This window comes from Diaphorina citri, unplaced genomic scaffold, assembly GCF_000475195.1.
Source record: "Diaphorina citri unplaced genomic scaffold, Diaci psyllid genome assembly version 1.1 scaffold9, whole genome shotgun sequence".
Classification (NCBI taxonomy): Eukaryota; Metazoa; Arthropoda; class Insecta; order Hemiptera; family Psyllidae; genus Diaphorina; species Diaphorina citri.
In genome coordinates this window covers 539,635-547,925 of record NW_007377448.1, presented here as the reverse complement: position 1 = coordinate 547,925, position 8,291 = coordinate 539,635, and the positions used below count along the sequence as shown (strand labels likewise).

Here is an 8,291-nt window from a genome sequence, read left to right as displayed (position 1 = left end):
ACACTGATGGGTAGTGATGAGAACTTTGAGATATCCACTAAAAAAAGCTCTGCTTCACCTCAAAGAAGTCATGATTTGATTTGTTTAGTGTCGAGAACTGGAGATGTAGTTATGGTTATTATCCTGGAGGTTGGAGTCTCTCATAAAGTCCAGTATTTCCTATTGTGTTGCCCACCTAGGCACCTTGTACAATGTATGTACATACTTTGTTTTCTAGTTTATTTTCCACTGATATTCTTAACTTACAACATGAGTTACCTACTACCATGGCACTAGTCCAATCTCACTTCTTATTGTTTTGTCCAATTCTTGTTCTTTAATGTAGAACTCAGGTAGGTTTTATCTTCATCTATGTAGGTACATTCTACGGCCTGTGGTGGTCATGATTCCCAAAATATTCCAAACAGTCAATTTGCAACGCTTCAACAATAAATTCCATCGAAATCAACTACCCCATTTCATACATTCAAATATCGCACATCGAATATAGACAGTATATCGCATCTTGTCACCATATGGTTTGCTATCATTGCAGATAATATCTCACGGGTTGATATCATTACTGGGCACCGGTTATGTTATCTCGGTTTATCCTTTCCTTAATAGGTGATCAGCTTGTGCATTATTGACTTGTGAGGGACACGAGAGAAAAACGTGAACTGAGTCAAGAGTTGGCAGGATTTATTTGTGCCAATAATATTGGAAAGAGGCTACCCTTGTGAGGGACACGAGAGAAAAACGTGAACTGAGTCAAGAGTTGGCAGGATTTATTTGTGCCAATAATATTGGAAAGAGGCTACCCTGCCTTGTTTGTCTCGAATAGGACTTGGAAGCCCCTTTTTTCTCAGTAGTCTAAACAAGGACTTGTCTCTTGTATGGCTATTTTTAGGTGAAAAGTACGAGGTGACGAATACTGGGGCACGTGTAAGTTGTACAAATCAAAGAACAAAGAACATGTTGATTTTATTTTGAACTCAAGGGACTTTGAATAAGTAGGTACCTAACCTACAAAACAACATCCTTTTTTTTCCTTAAATTGTGTCCACACATAGTTGACGCCGTCGTTGACTATGTGTGGACACAACTTAAGGTCGACTGAAACCGTACACTGCCTCGACAACATAGATTCTCCTCGTCGATCGACAGCGTCGGCTATGTGTGGACACAGCTTTAGAGGACTTTGAAACTAATATTATCCTATAGCGTAGGTAACCAACAATACTCACTAAAATTGAATTTGCGATTTAGACTTCTAGAGTAAAAGTCTCTGTCCCGGATATCCCACGAGTTATTCCGATCACTAGCATTGACCTTTGACTTTTCATTGTAGGCAACAGAGGCATTGGTTAGAGTTTGTACGCTAGTTGTGTTGGCACTAGAGGACTAGATAGTGTCAACTAGGCCACCTGTTTCCCTGCTTTATATCCTAGGACGGAACGGTGTAATATTCAATTTACTATCTTGAGGGTTGATGACATTGAATTATAAATTGTAGACAGGTGTTTATAAAATTAAAAAGAGAGACCTTTAAAGTGAATTTTTAGGCCTTTGATCCAGCTTTTTTTTTAAGAGGTTTGACAGAGGGAACTGTAATTGCTGTGGTCTTATCGTCCCGAAATTGAAGAGAAAAGGAAGACAGGATAGGAGAAAGCCAGCCGTTCCGAGAACGAACATTACCCCATCAGGATAAAATCCGCCCCGGGCGGGAATCGAACCCGCGGCCTAGCGCTTACAAGGTAGACGCACTACCAATTGAGCTAACTAGGCTGGCTGATCCAGCTTTCATAATGTCAAGAAATAGAACTGTCCTGTGTCTTAGGGCAAACATCGCGAGATGTCACAGTTGCTAAAACTTTCAGATTAAAGGTTTAACTCAAAATTACTCTGATTGATTTTGAAACATATTCTGATTTAGGGTCCAATATTCCTAATCTAATTGATCCCTAATATCCCTATTCTTCCCCAGTACCTTGTATGAAGTCCAAGTAGATATGCGAGTAGTCTAGAAAGAATCAAAGTTACTAATGGTTTTGTATCTGCCATGAATGACACATATTCCCATAAATAATTATTGTTTTCGAATCAAGGGAAATGTTTATACGGGAATTAGCATTAGTAGACTCGAACATTACGTTATCACAAGTTATCTACCTACTATACTAATACTTCTTGATATTATGTTCTACAGTTCTATACTGTATTTTCTTAGCGTATTAGTAATCGAGTACCTTCTGTTGTTTGTATTTATCTAATCGTCCAATAACATCAATTTTTCCACGGGTAAAATTACCATTTTTTCCATCACGTAAAAAGTATTTTTTTTTTTTTCAATTGTAAAATGTTTTGTTTTTATTGTGTATTTCTTTTTTCTTTGTGTTTAACAAAATAATTACCAACTGATAACCGTGTGAATTATTTATCTATCTACAGTCTACACCTATTCAATACCTGTGGATTTTATTATTATTATTTATTATTATTTTACAAAAATTCTGAATAATATGAAATGGATTTTACTAATTCTCTTTCGTCTCCTTCTGATTTCAGGCTTCGCATTTGACACAGATTCATTATGGACACTTTGACCATGAGTGGAAATCCTATCTGACCAAAGTCGCAATTTTATTGCAAAAATGGAAATTTATTAGCTTCCTTTCAAAAATCTAGGAAGACCAAATTCAACATGTTGTTTAGATAGCAATAACTCATAGTAAATCTTCGAGTGATTTTAAACAAATAAACATTTCAATATTTTCTTGTGTCATATTTTTTCTGTAATATCTGATAAACTATTTAAAATCAAAATAGATCTCAAAAAACCCAAGTGCAAATTTCGTTAGACCTTAAAACCAAATTATTTAGACATTCTTCTACTTTAACTTTTTTCTCTCGTCTATTAATTTATGAACTTTCATTTCAACTGACAAACTAAATTAGCATTATGTTTGAAAGTACAACATCAATATTTTTAAACAGAAGGTTTTGATTTTCTTACAATGTCTCAAAAACTTTTAAATAAACACCTGTGTGTTTTAAAACAATTTAACTAGAAAGAGTGCAATTTATAACTTTATAGTTTTATCTTCAAACTTTCACACCCTTTGATCTTCAGATCAACTATCTTGCCAACTCTTAAAAGTCTTAATATAATATTTTCCCTTTATTTTTTGCAATTTAATATTTTTTGCTTAGATTTTCTTGAAAAAAGACGCTTTTTTCCAATTAGTTTCCTAAACACGTTGAGTGTCCTGTGACCAAAATGATCGGACTCAAGAAGTTCGTTTCCAATGAACTCCTGCAGATAGCGCTTCTGCTGAGCATCATCCGTCATCGGAACGATAACTTCATCAACAACAATTTCGAGTATGAATCACCTACGGTCGGTGTTGGCGGGCGGGAGGAATGGAATCACACCAATGTGCTTATCCAGCACAATTCCATTCATCCGAAATCCATCGTCAACTACCAAGAGGATCTCATTCATGAGTTGAACGCCCTGGGTCGTTACAATAGGATAGACTTTACTTCGGACGTCACCGCGTATTTACTCAATGTGGATGAAACGGCCGGGAACCTGCCTCTGCCGTCGATTGGAGACAACTCGACTGGTCAGTTGCCGTCGGAGCCGGCTCAGTCTTCCACTGCTGGAGTCGATAATGGCCGCACGTCTGATGGAGAACTTCACACCAATGTGCTTATCCAGCACAATTCCATTCATCCGAAATCCATCGTCAACTACCAAGAGGATCTCATTCATGAGTTGAACGCCTTGGGTCGTTACAATAGGATAGACTTTACTTCGGACGTCACCGCGTATTTACTCAACGTGAATGAAACGGCCGGGAACCTGCCTCTGCCGTCGATTGGAGACAACTCGACTGGTCAATTGCCGTCGGAGCCGGCTCAGTCTTCCACTGCTGGAGTCGATAATGGCCGCACGTCTGATGGAGAACCCAAGACATCCGAGCTTTCCAAAGAGGTAAGTCATGGACTTGTCAATAGTAGTGCCTAGGTACCTCTGTGGCGTAGTGGTTAGGGGGTCCGTCTGGTTAGTTGGAGAACGCAAGTTTGTATCCCAGCCGAGCCATTCAAATTATAAGCTCTCACTTTTGCAGCCAAAAAAGAAACCGCTCCTGGACGAAGTGTATATTTTTGTGTGAACGCCTCGTAAAAATTGTATATGCAATGTGCTTTGCAAGTATGGTTAATATGCTGTGTTTCGTTTGACGATGTGAATCGATTGTCAGGCGTTTCTTTTTCTTTAGTGGGTCCGGTTTAGAATAGCATACAATTCTGTGGGCTTATATTTCTTAGGTCCCGGGTTCGAATCCCTGCTGTTGTTTTAATTTTTATATGACTTACAATCCGAGGATTTAGTTAAGGGTAAAATATTCAATACTGTCATGTCAGCCGAAAACTTGTTGAATTTTAAAAGGATTTTTCGTCCAATCTTCAGTAACTGACTCTGGGAAACGGGGCATATGTCATGCAGGCAGTAGGCATCTGGGGTACCTATATCGAATTAATTTCCTACGGCCGTGCTGCATTTCTTGTACTTGGAAAGCCAGAACCTGTATTTTTTATTTGCATGTGACATGGTCTATGATTTATATAAAAAAATCCCCGGATTGCATGCTTTCTTCAACTGTTTTATTGATTTATTATTTTTGACGATCTTTACGAAAAAAATACATTTGGACAGTTATATTTTTCATGAGAATCATCAATTTTAAAAGGATTCGTCCAAGCTTCAGTAACTGACTGTGGGAAACGGGACATATGTCATGCAGGCAGTAGGCATCTGGGGTGCCTATATCGAATTAATTTCCTACGGCCGTGCTGCATTTCTTGTACTTGGAAAGCCAGAACCTGTATTTTCTATTTGCATGTGACATGGTCTATGATTTATATAAAAAAATCCCCGGATTGCATGCTTTCTTCAAATGTTTTATTGATCGAACTCAAAATCTCGTGCAATTAGGAAGTTGACTGCACGGAAAAAGGTCCTTCAATGAGAGACAAACAAAGAAATAAAAGGGTTTAAAAAAGAAAAGACTGGACAAAGGGCATCTCACCTGAATGGGACAAGTATTGATGTGGTGGGCCCTAGACTCCTAGACCAGTGTGATTCAAGTGACCACCAAAGACGACACTTTCACCTTCTAATGTGAACACTAATGTAAACACATCACAGGGGTTGAGTGTTTTTCTTCCCCATTGTTGTGGCTTCCTAATACAATTTGAATGGCCTTTCTCTTTGAGGATCTGTCAATAGATCATTAATATCTTGGTTGAATACAATGGACTATCTCCGGAGTTGACACCTTGGGTTATCTATTAGTCAAATTTGTGTTTTCTTTTCATGCTGTTGTTCTTTTCATTGTTGAATGGTACATCTTATGTTAACATTGTTGGGAGGTATACATTTATGCAAGTACCTTAGTCAAATTTGTGTTTTCTTTTCATGCTGTTGTTCTTTTCATTGTTGAATGGTACATCTTATGTTAACATTGTTGGGAGGTTAGTCAAATTTGTGTTTTCTTTTCATGCTGTTGTTCTTTTCATTGTTGAATGGTACATCTTATGTTAACATTGTTGGGAGGTATGCATTTATGCAAGTACTCGGAAATGTTGTTATCTTTCCTCATCTCAATTTGATAGACCTTTCCCTTATTCCAGTGGTTTACCTGTTGTTTGAGTGTAATACCCTTGTGCCTCAGTTCAATTTCCTGAAAGCTTTCGACCGCAAAGTATTACCTACCTAATAGTATACAGATTGTCTCAAATTTGAGTTGTTGTCATAACCTACACTTGTTAATCTTGTAAAAGAAATTTCAAATAATCCCTAAGTTCACTTAAAGCTGAAAATTCAACGCCCAGCCCATTAAACCTTGTTCTCTGAGGGAACACACTAAGCCCTCAGCCTCGGGGGCTTTTGATGTACGATGATTTTTGGATAATTTTTATGACCTAACTTGGACTCGAACCACCAATCTTCAGATTCCAAGTCCAGTTTCACCGCAAAGTCCTCTTGTTCATAGATATTTTTTTCAGTATCAAATTTAAGCAGCTTTTATTTTGTTGATTGCTCCTTTGAAGATTTTATTGATGTGACAAAGATTGTGAAGATCTTCAACTAGCGTCTTCAGTAAATTTCATGGCTTTTATTTAGTCATTCTAATCCAGTGAGCTATTGCACAAGAAAGGATAGGTGTTCCAGGAAAGCTGGAATAGCACCAAAATCCGTGCACTGGAACCAAAATCTACAGCGGTTTACAGCGTGATTCTCAAGGTTTGAAACATAATCGGAAAGATCTTGAATAGAATCAGAAATCTTGAAAACTTTCCTCTTGAAATGACATCAGGACCAACATTCAGCTCATAGGTTCTAACTCAGAATAGACAGTTCTCCATCTGATGGAGGCCCATACATATACATATTTATATTGAAAATTCCAAGATATCTCGATATTTCGTATGGTTTACCAATCAGATTTAGAGATCTGGTGTGAGATCTCTTCAAGTCCTCACAGTTCTGAGATATTTATTTCAAGTGTGAGAACGAATCACGGAATTTCATGGAGAAGTGTCAATCATGATTGACCTCTTGCTATGTCTATTCTGAGCACCAAGCACCAGCATCAGACTCACACCATATAGCTGTTCCATTGCTAACATGGTTTATACTTCATAGCTTTGGATTCGGCGGGCGCGAACTTAAGGTGTGTCTGTGTCCAAGTCCAAACATAGTCTATCGACGAGGTGAACCTATGTTGTCGAGGCAGTGTGGACGGTTCAGTCGGATAAAATCCGCCCCGGGCGGGAATCGAACCCGCGGCCTAGCGCTTACAAGGTAGACGCACTACCAATTGAGCTAACTAGGCTGGCTGATCCAGCTTTCATAATGTCAAGAAATAGAACTGTCCTGTGTCTTAGGGCAAACATCGCGAGATGTCACAGTTGCTAAAACTTTCAGATTAAAGGTTTAACTCAAAATTACTCTGATTGATTTTGAAACATATTCTGATTTAGGGTCCAATATTCCTAATCTAATTGATCCCTAATATCCCTATTCTTCCCCAGTACCTTGTATGAAGTCCAAGTAGATATGCGAGTAGTCTAGAAAGAATCAAAGTTACTAATGGTTTTGTATCTGCCATGAATGACACATATTCCCATAAATAATTATTGTTTTCGAATCAAGGGAAATGTTTATACGGGAATTAGCATTAGTAGACTCGGACATTACTTTATCACAAGTTATCTACCTACTATACTAATACTTAATATTATGTTCTACAGTTCTACACTGTATTTTCTTAGCGTATTAGTAATCGAGTACCTTCTGTTGTTTGTATTTGTCTAATCGTCCAATAACATCAATTTTTCCACGGGTAAAATTACCATTTTTTTCCATTACGTAAAAAGTAAAATTATTAAGTATTATTATTATTTTTTTTTTTAATTGTAAAATGTTTTGTTTTTATTGTGTATTTCTTTTTTCTTTGTGTTTAACAAAATAATCCATTTTCAAATCTCATCCAACTCTCACTGGATAGCATACAAATTATCAGAGATCAAGTTGATGACCTTTTATTGCCTTCTTTATCCGTATTATTATGTAGTTAGAACGGTCATATATCTGGTTGTCATCCGAGTTAGGTGGTTAGGTACTGGATTCTATATACGGACATTTCCAACCTTCGGTGTAGTCATAAACCGCGGGGTCCGTTGCAAGAAAAATCAAAAGTTATCACTGTTACTTTTGTACCTCTTTCAAGTGGCAGTGGAACACACTGATGGGTAGTGATGAGAACTTTGAGAGTTAGGTGGTTAGGTACTGGATTCTAGATACGGACATTTCCAACCTTCGGTGTAGTCATAAACCGCGGGGTCCGTTGCAAGAAAAATTGAAAGTTATCACTGTTACTTTTGTAACTCTTTCAAGTGATAGTGGGACACACTGATGGGTAGTGATGAGAACTTTGAGATATCCACTAAAAAAAGCTCTGCTTCACCTCAAAAAAGTCATGATTTGATTTGTTTAGTGTCGAGAACTGGAGATGTAGTTATGGTTATTATCCTGGAGGTTGGAGCACCTCAAAGAAGTCATGATTTGATTTGTTTAGTGTCGAGAACTGGAGATGTAGTTATGGTTATTATCCTGGAGGTTGGAGTCTCTCAGAAAGTCCAGTATTTCCTATTGTGTTGCCCACCTAGGCACCTTGTACAATGTATGTACATACACCTCAAAGAAGTCATGATTTGATTTGTTTAGTGTCGAGAACTGG

At 37.7% G+C, this 8,291-nt stretch overlaps 1 protein-coding gene across 1 annotated transcript in view; it reads left to right on the top strand.

Annotated features, from left to right (window-relative positions):
* Positions 1 to 3,690: 3,690 nt before the first annotated feature.
* The window catches only part of LOC103505452 (segmentation protein cap'n'collar), a gene marked incomplete at its 3' end in the record, with an annotated part of 78,893 nt that continues 74,292 nt past the window's right edge, over positions 3,691 to 8,291 (top strand). Inside the window, 1 exon segment of the mRNA XM_017442366.2 lies at positions 3,691 to 3,979.